This window comes from Xylocopa sonorina, chromosome 7 (genome assembly GCF_050948175.1).
Source record: "Xylocopa sonorina isolate GNS202 chromosome 7, iyXylSono1_principal, whole genome shotgun sequence".
NCBI lineage: Eukaryota > Metazoa > Arthropoda > Insecta > Hymenoptera > Apidae > Xylocopa > Xylocopa sonorina.
Genome location: NC_135199.1, coordinates 8,111,356 through 8,129,547, shown reverse-complemented (window position 1 = coordinate 8,129,547; position 18,192 = coordinate 8,111,356). Strand labels below are relative to the sequence as shown.

General features: G+C 47.1%; 1 protein-coding gene and 1 long non-coding RNA gene across 2 annotated transcripts in view; both read right to left on the bottom strand.

The window, feature by feature from the left end:
• The window catches only part of U2af38 (U2 small nuclear riboprotein auxiliary factor 38), a 94,678-nt gene that overhangs the window by 60,660 nt on the left and 15,826 nt on the right, over positions 1-18,192 (bottom strand). The window lies entirely within an intron of this gene.
• Positions 62-17,251, bottom strand: LOC143425389 (uncharacterized). Its single transcript, XR_013102035.1, has 5 exons — positions 16,866-17,251; positions 15,452-15,582; positions 14,206-14,363; positions 13,747-13,882; positions 62-273 (listed from the first exon to the last, which is right to left on the bottom strand). It is a non-coding gene; the product is annotated as an uncharacterized LOC143425389 (long non-coding RNA).

The window sequence follows — 18,192 nt, the reverse complement described above, 5'->3', positions numbered from 1 at the left end:
CTGCAACTAGGGTTTAACAAAGTTGTGTTTCGATCGATGATGTCCTCAAGTTCTCCATGCCTTTCCAACCGGTATAAACAACATCGATATCTCCCACGGTTTTCAAGATCAACATCACACGTCCCTCCGTCACGTTTACCAAAACGAAACCAAGAATATCGAACGAACTTCACTGTACCGTCCCTCTGTTCAATCGCACGTATCTTCGAGTCCTCGATCCTAGGATCGATCCGTCAATTGGCGCACGCGATCACGTAGCATGTCGCAGTGTCACTTAAAATCACAAAGCAACGGGTTCATTCAGAAACGGCACGCAGGACGTTACGCGTGGCACGCAAGGAAGCCAGCAGCACGGAACTGTCACAAAAGCGGTTACACCGAGGAGGAACGTGCGATTTCGGCAGCAGAATGTCAACTGACGTGCATGCGAGCACAGAGACAGCCTGAAAGAGGGATAGAGAGGGAGAGAGAGAGAGAGACGAGAGACGAGAGTGAGAGAAAAAAGAGAGAGAGGGAGAGAGAGAGAGAGAAAGAGAAAGAGAAGGGGTGCTCACAGTGTGGCAGCGCAACGTGAGAGCGTGCAACCCTCGAATGAAAGCCGACAAAGGCATATAGCCAACTCTCTTGCCTCTGCCCCTCTCCCGTGCGGTAGGATTCTCGAAACAGCCCCCTTTAACGTATAGGCAGCGGCTTATGTGTATATAGAAGGGGGTATAGGGGGAGGAAGGAGTATGTTACTCTGTACCCTTGCCCCCTCTCGACACCGTTTTCCAACCCCGCTCTGAACTTGGCGTGCATCCGCCCCCACCCCTCTCTCTCCCTCTTAGGTGAGATAATACAGACTATAAGCCGAGCAATTCGGGGTTTGGCTCGCTCGGTAATGCCGTAATAAAATCATACTCCCATCAAACGGCGCTGCGCGCACCCTCCCTCCCCCTGTTCGTAGGTAACGCGGAAGGGAGAGACGAAGGCGCGAGTAGGGATGAAGCCGAGAAAGAGGAACACGAACGGGGTGGGAAGGCCGCGGTGAAAGGTAGCGCGGAAAGGGTGGCTCCGGCAAGTGGCGAAGGGAGGAAAAAAGCTAGGAGACTCGCATTCCTTTGGTCCTAACGATTGGATTTTATTTGACGAAGCGGACCAACGGTCCATCCAATCGGCTGCTTCGAGGGTAGTCCACGGCCACGCCTACTCACCCCTCTGGCTACCGTGCGCTCTCTACCTCTCTCTTTCTCTCGCTCCCCGTCTCTATTTCTTTCACCCCATTTCTTACTCCCTCTCGCTTGTTCTAACCCTCCTGTATCCTCCTTTTTCCCGCTCCTTCCGTACAGACACGTACATACATACCATACACGCGCCCGCTATCCCGCGATACGTCCTTTTCGCTCTTATATTCGTCCCGTTTATCCAACCGGCGGTAGGGGTTGCCGAGCGGTTCTCTCTACACCCTTATCAACATTATTATCTCTCACTACCATCAACACTGCCAGGGGTATACGTGCGTCGTTTTATCGGTGTGGTTAGGTACCGTGGCGCGTCTATTGCCATCACACGTTCACGGTGTATAGGTGTACGTGCCGAGCGTACGTTTCGTACGAGATCGTTCCGCGCGATGTGATTTTCTTGTAGGTATAATTATAATAACACCAGGCGACGCCCGCCAGGCCACTTTTCCGGCTTTAAACCGCCGCTATAATCATTATAACGATTACGCCACCCGGGATGATAATAACCGTTATAATAATAATAATAGTATTAATAATAATCAACCACGGGATCGAGTTGGCGATTGTCCACGAGTCGACTTGGCACCGTCCGAGTTGTTTTCCCGATTAACGCCTCGACGTTACGTTCAGCGTCGTATCGCGCATTACACAAGTGGCCAACGATAGTTGTCGAGAAAAAAAGCGAATAGCGTCGCACTCCGTACACGGACGTTCCGTGACGGTTTCCGTTCGACGCTTTTCTAATCTCGCATCAGGCTGAAACACGCGACTACCCCAATTTCCTGCGCGGTTACGCAGTCAGGCGGGCGGCGTACGCAGAAGGCCGTGGAATAGCCGGCTCGGTCCGGCGGAAATGTCAGTAGGGTTAATCAAATTAACGAGCGTAGCGGTTTCCCCGGAATCCGACGTTGTCCGTTGTACGTACGTATCCCTGGCGGCTGGTCGAGCAGAGACAGTGAGGACAGAACGCGAGCCACACTAAATCTTGAACGATCGTCGTGCCCAAGACAGGCACACGCGAGCCATTCGCGCGATATCTTGCCGCGCACGTACTCCTTCTCTAACGGGTCATCGAAACACGCGGAAATAACAATAGACCGGAAAGAGAGAAGGAGATGAAACGAGATAAAAGAAGCATACGTGGTTCCGTTTAACGCGGAGAGAGAAGAGAAGCGAAGACGGGTGGTTTGGCGAGCGGGGGTGCTCGAGAGAACATATTCGGGGGCTTAAGTAGAATCGTCTAGCAGCGAAGGACCCTGAAAACAGGAGGGGTGGGTCCATTCGACGCTGGTTCTCCGGCTTTTTCTTACACGATTTTCCAGCCTCTACAGCGACGTCCACCAGCGGCGTTGCCCACGCCACGTGGTGGTGGAGGGTTGTGCAGCCAACGGGAGCGTGCTACGAACCACCCTTTCCTCACGATTCGACCCCTCACACCCCCTCGCAGAGGGTGGGATGCCGCGGCCACGCCTACCCTTCGGAATCACCTCTACCTCGTCGACGTCACGACTTATCACCCTCTCAGCGTGGATGGTGGTGGGTACCTCGTGCGCGAAGGGGCTCTCGGTGGTAGTGGCGGGTGGACGGATCGGGACAGCGAGGAGAAGCGAGGGGGCACGGAAGGTTCGCGGTGCTCGAAGAGGAACCGAAGGAAGAAGGAGAAAAAAAGAATAATGAAATGAACATCGCACGGCTCTCTCCAAGGGTGGGGAATCGTGGAATTATTATAAGAGTTCCGGGGTTGAGCCGTTGCCTCGGCTTATATAAATTGGGGGCGGTATTCGGGGCGCGGAGCGGTCCCGCAAAGTGTCCCCGGGGAAAGGGGATCGCAAGGTCGGGAAAAAGATTCGTTTTGTAACAGCGGCGGCAGATAATTATTCATTCATCCAACCACCCTGGAATGGGATATCAAAGTTTCAAAATGAGCGAATAATACGGTTTTTGAGCGTGAACTGTTGAATCTCTTTGCCCCTTTTCTCTCCTCTTTTCAAGATTCTTTTTAGATAATAATTTGTTCCGTTCGTGCGCTTTGATCGTTTAACTTTTACATTTATAAGGGTAATTTCGGTACAGTAACTCTAATCGGTTTTAACCAGCCCAGAAGTATCCGTCTTCTTTTTACCCATTCCCTTTTCGAATCCTTGCCCCGGATAATAATTCGCTCCGATCCTGCGTTCCAATCGATCAACCTTTGTACGAGTAATTTAAGCGAAGCAATCTAATGGGTTTTAACCAATACAGAAGTACTTATAAAGTAATTAACCCTATCTTTTGTTTCTCGCAACGTCGATTACTCGGTTAATAGCATGACTCAGCGAGTCCTGCGATTAATGTACTAATGACAGGATGGGACGGGTGTCAACGAGACGGAAACTACGAGTCCCCCCACATTTGCCCGCATCGTGATATTACCCAATTTGCATCCTTCAACTTTCCTTACCGTTCTGCCCACGAAACTTCTTTGCTCTCCTCTCGCCGAGGGTAATGCTAATCAGGCAACCGCCCCTTACAAATTGATATTTAAGCGGTAAGTTTTACAACCAATGACTTGCACGACTCAATTGTTGGCTCTGAATTGTTCCTTCTCCGTGAACATGTAAACTGTCGGCGAGAAGTCGACGATCCTCGAGCTTCTCGGCTGGAACTTTCGTATTCCCCTACCCGAGGACCGAGAGAGAGAGAGCCAGAAAATTCGCTCGAACGAAAAACTCCGAAGGGCTGCCGTGAAATGACGAAACGTTCGAATAGATACGACATAAAACAGCCTACGATTCGACACGTTTCTCTCGTAACGTAACCATTTTCCAGAATGCCTCGCGAAAAGGGACGAGGAGGAGAGTGAACGCCTCGCGCAACAAGGATAATCGTGGGGTGGCCGACTAATAATATTATTCTGATAGGGGGCAGTTGTAAGCACATGACGCCATGGAGTTACGTCTCTTATCCCGTAACAGCCTCGCCTGCGTGTACGTGTATATTTTCCATCGTTGTCGCCTTCAATACCTACACCGATGGACAATCATACGAGTGGGTCGCAGTTATTGTTGCCGCGCATCAGATGCGAAGAATCGCGCGTGAAATCGGCTTTATTGGATACGTTCACCCTCTACTTAATAACGTGGCATTAAGTACACGTATCGAGTGCTAGACGTCGTTCTAATGACCCGTTATTGCTGCATCATTTCATAAATGATATCAGCGGACTTGAAGAGAATTAATATTTTACCAGAAAAAATTCTGGTAAACAAATAAAGGACCACAACGACGTCAAGATGCCACGATCCTGTAGACGCATTGCACTTTGTTAAATCGAACAATTTTTATTACTCTCATTTTTTTTCAATCCGTCGAATTATCTAGCCCCACTGAATCCCACCGTGGTCGATACTTTTTGATAACAAACGGCGAAGCACGGAACTGTGAAAGCGTCCGCAGCTTCGCGCGAGAAAGACGTATCGAGTGAGTAAGTTGTTATATAGGTGGGCGGGTATATAAATTGTCACCTAGCAGTCGCACGTAGGGGCTGTCGCTACGGGTTCGAGATTGCTTTGTTTGGGATAAAGAACGGTAGGAGTGAAAGCCGGTATAGAAGGATAATAAAGAAGAAAGAGGCGGAGGGAACGGAGGGTGGTCCGGGAAAATCCGATATCTCGGTAAAATGAGAACTTCGCCGCTATATCGATGTACATCGTACGTACCCCCTCGTGTACACATCCTACACGAGGAATCCGGGAATTCTCTCGCTTTGCGTTCCATCGACAAGAAATCGCGTCCCCACCTCGCGCGATACAAATATTCTAACGAACGATCGTAAAGCGAAATGAAACGACGATTAACATACAGGACGACTGTTTTATTTTCAGCGTGTTCTAAATTATTCATGGCTCATGTATTCGAAGTCAGCATATTATCATATCATTGTTTTCGATGTTTAGCAAGGAGCTATGAAATTTGCATAAATTATACGAACTAGCTAAAAAGTATAGGTGAAGAATTTTTAACGACGTCATAGAATAGCGATAAAACCGTTACTTTACTACAAAGCGCACATAAATCCTGATCCCTGCCATCAATAAGCAATTTCATTTGAAACTTAACTACATCGTTCTACCATTGTTTCGCGGAATTAAACGAAAAAGAACAGACCACAGTAAACGATATTACGATTTATTTGATAAAATTTATTGCAAGCGCAAAAACCACGTAAGCGTAGACCGCACAAATCGGATTGACTAATTTGTTGAAATTTTAATTAAATTCAAAAGCCTGGTTGCGTTATGTCTCTGTAGCAACAGCTCGAAAATTAATCCGTTCCGTGGCGCACGATTCAACTATAAACCAAGCGCCAACTTTCTTAACAAAAAAGAAAGAACAGAAATAGGATGAAAATATTACTATTATTTTCTCCGATTTCCGCACGTCGACCGCGTACATTAAAGTAACGCCGTGCATTCAGCGGTCACGTATGCCGTTCGAAGGAAAATGTAACGGGAGGGAAGGGGAGAAAAAAAGCGACGTTCCGCCGTTTTACCGGGCCATTGCGAAAGGATCGACGGAGAAAGGGTGAGAAAACAATTTCCAGCCCGCTCGTGCTTGGCCTTCGAAACGGCCCTCGTCGCCACGCTCATAGACACGTTCGGGCCGTTTTTGCTTGGCGTCCAACAGCTCGAACGGTGCTCCTTTTTAAAAAAGCTTCCCGCGTTCGCGGGTATGATTCACGTTACGAATCGGTACCGTGGAAGCTTTTTCCAATGTAGAAATATTTTAAGGAACTTTAAGAAAACGCTATACGCTAAGCGGTTAAAGGAACAATTGAACCACGATGTGACATCGAAGTCAACTGTACGGCACGAACTTCTTCAGTGCTATGAATATTAGAAGTTAAGAAAAATGTAAAAATTTCAGCGAGTAATAAAATATGTATAACGCGTGATATATCGCCGGGTGAAGAGAGAAATTCCGAACGCGTACACCCGAGAACATATCCGAGTGATCCCCCGATTTCGTATTAATCTAGTCGGAAGTCGCGGGTGGGGACGCAGTGTGCAGCGGCGCCGAAATGAACGATGAAATTACACGCATACATCCTCGTCCAGTATCCGAGGGCAGGTATCAAGGCGCGTTGCAAATTGTTTCGGTAGCCAGGAACCTTTCCAGTATCCGCTCGTTGCGGGATGTGTGCGCCTTGCGTGACACTTGGCCTGACTCCGTCTCCCTTACCTCTAAGGGAGCAGATAGGGCGGAAAGAGTGAAAAGGTGACAGAGGCCAGAGAAAGAGAGGAACGGAGAGGAGGAGAGAGACGACTCGAAGGGTTCGTGTTAATTAATATCACGTCACACGCGTTGCCCGGCTAAAATCTGTCTCCGCCTCCGCTTTGCCGGGGTACTTCTCCTCTCTCAGTCTTTCGACCCCTTCTGTCCTTTCTGCCACCGTGCTCCTTCGCCACTTCCCGTTCCTCCACGGCTCGACAGCTCGACGGGAATACCGTGTGCATACACAGAACAGTTTCACACCGCGTACACGCCTATACACCAGGACGAATGAGCGTTAATCGCGGGTTCGCTTCCTCTGGGCGGCATTGTTCTTGCCATTTCGGCATCGTTTGACACACACGGGATGGATTATACGCGTACCCCCACTTAACGCGTTTCATTATGCAACTTTCTGCACGTAAAATTAATTACATTGTCAGAAACTGCGCACGGTTGGTACTACCCTAGAATGTACTACCACGCGGCAAATATATGAGGCAAACGTTCGAGGATCTAATCGATGATGTGCCACCTTTTTGTGTGACGCACGGAACTCAGTTTTCCCGCATACCATATAATTTCTACAATGATGTCTATTTGTTAGCATGAGCTAACAAAAGCCTGGCTACGAAAGACAAAAATGTATGCGACTTCCAATCCTCATCGAACAGTTCAGTATCCACCGTATGTTTAATCTCTCAGTTTTACCATTTCGCGCCTGCCGTTTACCACCGTTTACCACCTTCGCTCGATGAAACAGTAAAACAATAATCGTACGACATCAGCAATATAGCCGCGGTTCAATTAATCTCGATACCTCACTCATTCGTTCATTTTCTGCTTTGAAGTCTCGACGCAAAGAGAGAGGAAGAGGAAGGAGGGGTGGGCAGAGGGAGAAGGAAATTAATTAAACGCGCCGTGAGAACGAGCAGCGTCGAGTTGGCTCTGATCGTTCGCGCGGATCAGTTTCGCGGGAGGTTTTAAAATGCGGTTTTTATGCCAATTACACGGGGATCGAATTGATAGCCGACCGCGATGGACAGTGGGACGGAGGCGAAGTGCCAAGGACGATGCGGTCCAGGCCTTTATCGGGCAGGACACGAACGGGGATATCCTGTGGTCCATTCGCAGCGTCCGCGTTGACGCTTTGATCATTTGTTTCATGGCGGGCGATGAAAGCGTCGGATGAAGGCGATGACAGCTAATGCGCCGTGAGGGCCACCGCCGCCGCTGTTTTCACGGCGGTCAAACCCGAGCTCGCCCTCTGCCTTTCTCTCCTCTTTCCATCTCGCACTCCTCCGCGTACTTTGCCCCGTTCGAGCCCGCGACTTTAAATGACGTTTCCCCGGAGCGTCCAGAACGTGTCCACGCGGATGTCCCCGCCACGCTTTTCATAATGAAAATCGTGAAGGGATCGCGTGAACGAACCGAGAGGCACGCCAAAGGGCGATTTTTCGTCCGCGCTTCACCGTGCGAAAATTACTGCAACGAATTCATCTATTCCCAATGGACGTATAGTTGGTACAATACGAGTTTAAAAGAAACTACGTAATCTTAAAGGAACGGTTCGATTCGAGCAAAGGAAACGGTTCACCGATCTGTCCGCGGATCGAATAAATTGATCGCGTATCGAATAGCCATTATATCCAGCGGTGAGGGAATCGGTTCCAGGGTCGTCGCAAATCGCCGTCGAGCACCGTGGGCACCGAGAAAATCGTAGAATCAAATATCCGGCGTGCTTTCACGGTACGCTTCCCTAATTTGTATTGCGTATGGCAGCGGTGCCGAGATATTAGGGGCAGTTATCGCAACGTATTGCTCCTAATCGTTCCACCCTGGCGGTGGCTGCCGAGGGCGGCGGAGCTGCACGGAGCGAGACGGGCGTAGGAAACAGGGAGACGGGCGGCAGTGAAACAGAGGAGCGCGAAAGGGAAGAAAGAAGGAGAGAAAGGAGAGGGCTGTACGCGTCGAGGGGTCGAGCCAGGGGAAAAGAGAGGAAAAGAGAGGAACGTGGCACGGGGGGTGATAAAGGGCGGAGGAATGAGAGATGGGGAAGAGGGAGAAAGAAAGTCGGAGGCGAAAGAGGCAGAGCGGGACGGAGAAAGAGAGAACGATCGGGTAACACAGCGTGCACTGGTGCTTTTGACAGGCCGATGAATTGAATAATCGCAAGTCGAGTCGAGGGGGTTCACCAAATCTCAGTGCCCAATACGTCGACAGATTATAGATATAGGTACCCCACATACGTACGTGCCGCGTGTATCCGTACACGGGGTGTTTCGTTCTTGTGTCGGTGCATGCGTGCGGCTGAATAGGCGTAGGTGGAAGTATACCGTCGAAGTTGATCACGGATTATATATCAGATTCGCAGTGGAAACGGGTCCACCGGGAGTCGAGGGTTAACGATATTCTCGCGATAACCGCGTTGCGTACAGACACTTTGACGTTTCTCGTCGATCGGTTTCAACTTGTCGATGGCTGCCTATTTTCCCGGTGGTAAGCAGCCAGTTTGCGGCGCGCGATACGCCGCGATAGTAAGAACGGTAGAGGGAAAAGAAGAAGAAAAACAAGGAGAGTGGGTAATGATACGGCGGCTTTGAAACGCGGAACGGAAATAAAAGTTTCGATTACGTAGTTGTTTCGATCATTGCCGAGTTAACGGTAATTGAAATGCTAAATTCGAGGAACACACGACCGTGCACAGATGGAACGGGATATGAGTAATGATAAGATCGTTTATGCGTCACGCTGCGGAATGAAAGTGCCGCATAGATTTGTTTAACGCATTAATTCATTTGGCAAGAGGATTTGCGAATTACGCGGTTCGACAGTTCGTAAGCTACCGGCGGCGTCTGTCTAGGCACGTGACCTCTTCACTTTTACCGCTTCTGTTTTGAACGTATACCCCAGCGGGTGGTACCTCGATCCCATAATACGTGGGGTTCGATTTCTTATTGTAGGCATACGTGTAGGGGGGTTGAAGCGGCCGAGGAAACGAATCCGATCGCTTTGAAGTCCATCGCATGCAAAACGAAGGTACCAGCGGACGATAAGGAGAGAGCGAGACGCGTTCAACCCTGAGGGAGCGTCTTTTACGCCACCCCTAAACGCTCCCATCACTATCACATGTTTATGTAATCAATTACTCGCCAGCCCCAATATTTATCACATCAGAGTAATAGAAAATACTTTGAGAAGCGTACGACCGAAAAATCGATTTCGTGTCAGAGAATCGGTAGAGTTAACGACGCGAAGCTGTGATTCTCCACTAGTCGAACATTATTTTCCACCAACAATCTTACTTCGATATCTTTCTCGCGAACAACTCGTTGCTGTATTCTTCGTTCTCGACTAACGCCGTGTCTAACTTCATCTCACGATGAAGGTACTTCTGCGAAAAGAAGTGACGGAAAGTGTAGACCGAACGTTAAAATGTCTGACCACCTTTCCGGTGAAGCTGTACCGAAACTGCGGCCAGAGTTCGAGGTACGTACGTAGACGGTGAAAGGTGATACGTTACAAGCAGTCAGGCCACCGGGTTCAGGTTTAGGTACCAGCTTCTGGCTTGGCCTGGATACGTACGGAGAATGAGAATGGGTGGAAGCCAGTCAGAGAGCAAACCGAGTCGAGTCGAGTCGAGTCGAGTCGAGCGTCTGGTGCGTTTGACGTTGATACCACGATAAGATGAAAGAGCCTCGAAAGCTTATATCCGACCTATATGACTGTATTGTTGCGCACGTCTAAGCATAACGTAATGCGGTGCCGATACACGGTTGATATATATATTTCAGACGTGGTATTTGCTCTTTATAGGAAAGGGAGAAATGCGAGACCCTCCGAGGGATGGCCGGGGATGTTCTTCCTGAATAGCTTGGCAACCGATCTGATTTCGTCCCATTTCGAGTTCCATCCAGCAATTAAGATATTCTCTATTAGACCGTCCAGACATCGCGATATCGACTATCGCTTACAGAAAGAATTTTTTCTCGAGCGGCGACCGAATGATCACCTTCACAGTGGTAGAAGCGTCCATTTGCCTCGTTACCCCGCTTGAATCGTTATTACGTCTAATTATCACAATTGGAGATTGATTCTAATTGTAACCCGCGTTCGTTGTTACTTCAACCAGTATTAGCTACTCTGTAAATTTTGCATCGTACGTTAGCGGCGACCCTCGCGAAAAATCGTGTAAACGGAAGAAATTTACATCGCAATGGATGTAAAGAACGGTTGTTTACGTAAAGAGGAATAATTCGAACGTAACGCAACGCAGGTGGACGAAACGATATCGAAAACCAACAGGACACGCGAGCTCGTGCACGCATACGCGTGTACCTGGATACCGCGCATTGTGGAATTGCGCGTATACCTAACGTCCGATTCACCTGTTTTCCGGCGTTTCGCCGATTGGCTGCCGCGGCGGTGCCGTTTCGTTCCTTCGTTTTTCATTCGACCGGTCGGTGGGCAAGCGAGAGAGAGCGTGGGCGGTTCGTTTATTTAAACTGCAGGTGCCGGTGGAAAAATGCAGCCTCTACCCTCCGAAACGGCCCCGCGACCACGCTCGACAAACACGCCAGCCGTGTACGTGTACGGAAACGTAGAAAAGAGAAACGTACACATCGATGCGGCCTGCGGCTGACGAGCGACCGAACAACAAACGCCAACCAGGAAAACGTGGAACCGCAGCTGATTGCGGCTTGAAAATCAAGCCAAACCCATTGTCGGGACGTCCTATTAGTTTTCCATTTACCCTCTGACTCTGTCTCTCTCCCCGTCTCTTTCTATCTATTTCTTTCCCTCTTTCGTTCGCTCGCTCATTCTCTGGTTCCTTCTGCCTCTTTTTTTTCGATGGATCGTCTTAATTCTGTCGTCCCATGCGCTATAAAAGTGAAGTGGAACGAAAGCCAGACACCCGCGTGTTGTACAATAAATTGCTCGGGTTTTAAAAATGGAAACGATAGGATCTAGGTTTCACGATCGTCAAGATCGTGCTTCTTGAAAGTGACGCTAATTGCGTGTGTCGTTACTGCGAGGAAACTATCGGGGAATGCGATCTTACCGAGCAAAGCGACGTATTGTCGAGACGTCTGAAAGAATCGTCCGCAGGATGTTACAAGTAACATGCGACCGTAATGGGTCGATCGAAGTGGCCCTTGGAGTAGTATCTTCTTAGAGAGCCCACGGACGAGATGTTCCATGGGAAGGTCAAACGTACGGTATTATAGTTGCTATCTGTCTTCGCGTATGTATGTCGCTAGGCAGTCAGAAACACTCGTCCAGAAATGTCACCCGCACGCCGTCTCTATAAAGGATTTCTATGGATCGGTCGCGTGCCACCCAAGTATATGGTCCGACGAGCCGCTATGCAAGTAGAAATCGTTGTCTGCATTTAATCTGCCGGCGATTACACTCTCGGCCCGTTGTAAGTAGCCCCCTTTTACGATCTCTCCCGCGCGATCGTTCCGATACCGATTTGTGGCCCGCGAAAAGTGGACAAACAGATGGTCGGAACGGGCCAATAGGCGATACGATTGATCTTGATTGATCGAGCAACGATCGAACGCGAGGAAATACTGTGTGTACTACTTCAAATGAATTGTCGACTAAAGAACTGTTCTTATTATACTCTCGTATGCTGATTTGCAAGTGTGATTGTTCGAGATGTTCGATGATGTTCCTTCTATAATCTTCAAAGACAGCAACGTAAAACGAGAAACTAGATGCAACGATACTTGATGTTAGTAGGTAGACACAAAGTACAACAAGTTTCACCCGACTGGATGCCAGAGTCGTCCTTTATATCCCCTTTATATCCTGCAATAAAAAGTTTCCGCGACATTAGGTATCTTGTCTCTATTTCGTCGGTCTACCTGGCGCACCGGAGCAAGTTATGCAAATCCGCGAAAGAGATCCGAAATACGACCGCTCCAGATTCGTCCTGCGCTTCCGGTTTTAATTACGGAATTATGCCGGAGGGATAAAAACGAAAAGCGCGGACTGTTTATTGCGACTACCCTGAAGAACACCGGGGAACCTTAATCGTTCAATCGAGCGGATCATGGACACAAAGAGGTAGCTATTCTTCGCGACGAGCGACGGCCCTTTCGTTGTGGATAATTAATGTAACTGGGAACGATGTAATTGCTTGTTAATACGGGCTGCACATCTGCGTTACAGTATTGTAATCTGGTGCCTACTGTGCGTTTGTGCTACGCGTGACTCTACCAGTCGAGCTTAATGGAACATATATTTAACGTTCGAATTTTTTCGAGGAGGGTGCCGTAGTCGTACGTCTCGAAAAATTTTGAATCAGAAGCAATTAGATTTCCTGCGAAAAATGCAAGGTTCAGGCGGTTCATATTGTTAATAAAAATCATCTTAAACGCTTAACGTTAAAATATTTCATATTCTCGGCAAATTTTGTTCTTTCGAGCATAGATGACTGTCCGGAGAGTTTGCTCAATTGCATCGTCTGTTGCATCGACAGTATATTGTGCCTGTATACACAAGTGGTGACGCTGCAAGCGTACACAGGGTAGAAAGGTATGGACACAGAAGCAGCCTTGGACCTTATACAGCAAAGCTATGCCGTGCAACGCGAGTTGGTTGGTTCCATTTGAGTCAGGGTATCGAGGTGTCAATAGCAGCTGCTATGCTACACACAAGACCCCTGACTACGGCACCCCCTTGTTGTATTCACTTCACTTCTTCACCCTTATCTACAGCTCGGACCTCGATACTAGAGGCATATTCATGTCCAGACGGTAAACGAGCTTTAACAATGTCTACAATTTTTCTGACCGATTTCTACTTCTCGATAGTGGCTTATCATTTTTCTCGTACACGTCCGTTTAATAATAATGTAAATATAGCGGATGGAATTTAAAATGCTCGTTTAGGAAGTCTCAGTAGACGGAAAACACTTGAATAGCTTCTACCCCAATATTCGCATGATGTCGAATTAAACTGAATATCCGCTGCAGTATCGTCCAATTAGACGATATCCGCGGTCGTATACGACAGTTGATTAGGTACTCCGATAAAGAGACAAAAGGTGAGCGATAAAGGGGTGCACACGGCCGATATGCAAGTATATAAGTAAATCCATTGGGCCGCGATAAAACGCGGCTCCTCGCGGGTGCTGCCTCGCACGCTAGCAAGGTAGGTGGAGCGCCCCCGTTGTTTTTAAGCGTCGGTGACTAATTGGTGATGTCGCGGCCAGGCGTTGAGACACACCCCTCTCTCACTCTCATCCTCTTTTGGTACTCACCCTCTCGACCGTGCACCGACGACCCTCTTCTCGTCGCCTCTTCTCCGAGCAGACGCCACCACCTTCCCTTTCTCCAGCCTTCCCGGGCTCCTCTCACAACAGTGGTGTATTAATGGCCGCGTTCTGTTCGGCACACCTACGACAGAAAATTTGAAGGTTTGTTCGCTTTTCTGAATGGTGCACGCGGTGTTCTTTCTGGTTGGTTGATCTGAATGGAGAGTGCGAAAAATATTCGAGATATCATTTTATCGTAGAACTTCGATGGATCGACGTATTGTATTTAATTATAATATTATTCCAATATTCAGTATCACTAATGTAATCACTTAATTAACGGCGATGAACTCGTCGATCTATCCCTAACTGGAGAGAATTAAAAAGTAAAAGAAAAACAGCATTTATTACAAGTATAATAATGCACGGTTCGACGTTTTTCGATCGACTACTCTGTTGACTTACTTTCAATAGTTAGGCTATTTGTAACAGAAGGCGGTTGGTCCGGTATATTTGCGGGATGCTGAGCGTGCGTACATAGAAGAGACCAGCTAATAATGGCAGTGGAGTCAGGTCATCGACAATGAGCTCGACTGGGTGTGAGCAACTTTTACCCCATTTTCCTGAAAACGAGAAGGGAAAAAAAAGGAAATCAGAAAAAATCGGTAAAAAAAGACCCGACCTCCCGTATTCTCCATGTTTGTAACCCCCGAGTTTTTTTTCTCCATTTTTAGGAAACGATCGAATTATGCCGCCCACTTCTACCTCTTCCCCCTTTTCGATTCTTCTTTCACACCGGTCGAAACGGTTCCTATAGTTTTTTTTTTCCTACCCCTCTCTTTCTCTCTTTTTCTCTCTGTTTCTGTCCTACGATGATTCTCGAACGAAAGGTCGACACACGGTTTGCCAACGTCCATTCAGCATTGTACGGAAAGTCTCGTGTCATCAGTCATTTTCTTCGGGGTGACCGACAATAATGTAGCATATAATAGAATCGGCATAATGGCTAGTAGCCTTACGCCCTGACACCAAGTCGAGAATTTTATTATGACACATCGCTCGTTGTTACGTCTGTCGCGCGCACATTCTCCGCGCTTTATGACGTATAAATTGATGTATAAATTAACGCCTAATCTCCCCAGTATTTCTGTCTACCGAGAAAAAGAAAAAAAAGGAAAATGGATAATACATAGATTTCCCAAAAGCATCCCCAAATATTACGTTTTTTCCTGTACACGCGTTAAGTTATTTACTGGTAACTAATTTTACTGTCTCATATGATTTTGAACAACCTTTATCCTATTCTATTTCTTTGAGTTAAACGATTTAGCGATGGAAATGATAGCATTACTGATACAATACCAGTAATAATTATTTAGAAGAAGAAATGAAAGTTTCGAAATTACCATGGAAATATTTTTACACCAAGATTTGTAAATAAATGTAGATTTCATTGAAAATGATGAACAATCGGAAAAATTCTTGATCACAATAGATTCCATCGAACGCACGTTTAATATAATCCCCATAACGCGGTGCCCTCTTTTTGCCAGAGGCGTCGGGGTTACTAAAAGGCACACTCCAATGTTTGACCAAGCTGCGCAAATATAAACGAACATCGTGTAGATCGGATAGTAAAAGGAGCACGATTCGAATGTGCTCCCAAGCCTCCCTGTTGGCAAACATTTTAACAGGATTAGAAGACACTTACCGGGGCTAATCTGGCCAAATAGTCCTATGGGAAACCGCAAGCTTTAAGTAGCTGTCATAGAGTTGTCGGCTCCGTGTGATTTACGTTCTTCAACGAACTTGTATCTCGACCGAAGGAAAGCCAGATTCCCCCTGAAACATCGAAAATTATTTTAGAACAAAAACTTGCCATCCCTTTCAACGACGAAGAGAGAATCGAATTACTCTAGGGCGATCATTAGAAAATAAATGTCTTCAATAAATCTAAAACGCAGCTTTACGATGGTTGTAGCGCGGTTATTGCTCGTTATTCGTTATTATCTCTAATTTATTTCGTAATATCTTTCGCCTCTTGTTGATTTCAAGCATCATTTTCAAGCCGGTATAGAATTAATTGCTATTCTACCGCGGAGAGCCGGCGAACACGTATGGATGAAAAGCAATTTTCAGTTTATACGACTCTCGATGCGAACTTTACTCAAACGCGTTCACTGTCGAAAATATTACAAGCAGAACGAAACAAGTTGCTCGATATTAATGGTCGACGGTCCGATTTAACAACGTGTCCTGTTACTCGAAATTCTACGGAAACAGCGGTGGAAATCGCTTCAACGATCTCGCATTCATTGCTCCGTGACGAGGCTCTTCTTTCATCGTTCCAGTTAATTTATTTAGTCCGTCTGAAAGAAAACCGGAGAGTGGAAAAATAAGAGGCAGGGGGGGGGGGGGGGGGATATATTCGCGGTACACGAACCAACTGAATCCTCGCGCAGATACTCGTTCTTGCCCAAGCTTTTTACACGGTTCCCGATGCCAGCTCGCGGATGCACCATTCATTATGCATTCAAAATATTATCCTTACATGCGTGTCTGCTGTGTAAATGCACGAGAGCGAAACGCGAGAGAGAGTGAGAGAGAGGGAGAGATATAGAAAAAAAGAGACTGCTTACAACATATTTGCTTAGAATAGTAATAGTGTCAGAGCTTGTGACATGCTCTTTGTGGTCGTGACGAACCGGCTGGCTGGCTGGTTAGTTTGCTCGTCTCGTACATATGCATGCAGAGACGTGTGTTTGCCTTTCCACTGATGCCTACTTGTCTCCAAACTTATACAACAAATATAAAAAATAAAACCATCGCGCATGTGACTTGCTGCGAAAACGTTCCCAATCTGAGCACGTGAATTGGAGAGTTCAACAAGAGGTCTATTGTAAAAGTATTTTATAAAAATCACTATCACGTGAGGTTTGACATCTTTCAAGAACGATCTTCCAATGTGCAGTTATTCTAAGCATGGTAACGGCGATTGAATAAATGAGACAAGTTAAAACAACAAATGGGCGTGAAAAAAATGTTGCGATCTCCCAAGAACCGCGCACATTGTCGTAATGAATATAATAGCATCCAATAGAATATTATCACCACTGGCAACTAACTCCATCGCGTTTTCCTTCCTCCTTGATCAACCCTCCCCATCTCTCTTCCTCTCTTCTTCATCGTTCGCTATTGGAACACGCCTGGTGCACTCGTACATGTCCATTAATCACGGACATAAGCAGGCGACTAATTGTTGGGCTCCAGGGAGAGAGGTATAGACAGAGTGGAATGGATAGAGAGGCATAAAATAACGTCCGTTTATCGAGGGCACGCACCCCTTACACGCGATGGGCCCTTCGATTCATCCGGAGATCGGGAGGATCACGCTGTGAAAGTGATCGTGGATCGTTCGACGGGACGTGACTTGTCGATTTCACAATCGTTTATTATTTCTTCCCGATCCTCGGCTATTCTACGCGCGCGTACCTCCTGCACGTGACTATGCCCTTAACATCTCAGAAACTGCGCACAGTTCCGTCCATGCGTAATGAATTGGAGATGAACAAAAATTTGTATCGCAAATAATAAATTTGTGTCGCAAATAAATATGATAATCTTGAAGATGATCAAAATTCGCATGAATTTAGATTGGTGAAGAAAGTCAGATGAAAGGCGTGAGCGCGATCGCAAATAGGGAAAGAACTTCCCATAAAATTGGGCGACGATTTGCGAAGCGTTTAAGGGCAGAGGCATGGAAAAACCGAACACCCCATCCAGGACAATTGCAGGAGTGTACAGCAGAGAGAACGGGCGCAAAGGTGCGATGTGTCTATAGGTACGAATCAACGGCGTAGGTCGCTCCTCCATAATCCATCATCGCATGCCTATTCGCGGAACAGAGAGACGATCTGTCATCTACTTTCGTCTCGTTGCGTCAGTCCATTCTACCCGAAACATTTCCGTTCTTTCCTTGGTCATTTAGCCACACACCACCGCAGCTTCTCTTTTCGAGCTACAAATCTGATTTTTTCTAATTTTTCTCCTTTTTTTCTATGCTTTCCTTCACGTGCATTTAACTCTTTCAACCTCTCTCCTCAAAGTTCCCATATTTCCCTTGTATTCCATTTTTCTCGCAGAAATGTAATTACGAAAAAATCCAAAGCGTACGAGTTTAAAAGAATGATAATTATTTGAATTTTTATAGGAATTTTCTTTTAAATTATAATACGTAGATGTGAAAATTTTCCATCGAGAGACACGTAGAACTTAGTTCGTTCAGATCCGAAAGGTAACACGAGTTTAATAGCGGTGCCTTCTACGCACGCAAAACAAGCCTTCTGTAGACGTTTGACATCCTTCGAAAGGCGGGATCTATTTGTCATTAGATTCGGGATGAATGTGCAACCGGGCTGGCTCGTTGCGCCTCGATGCGCATCCATCGCATAC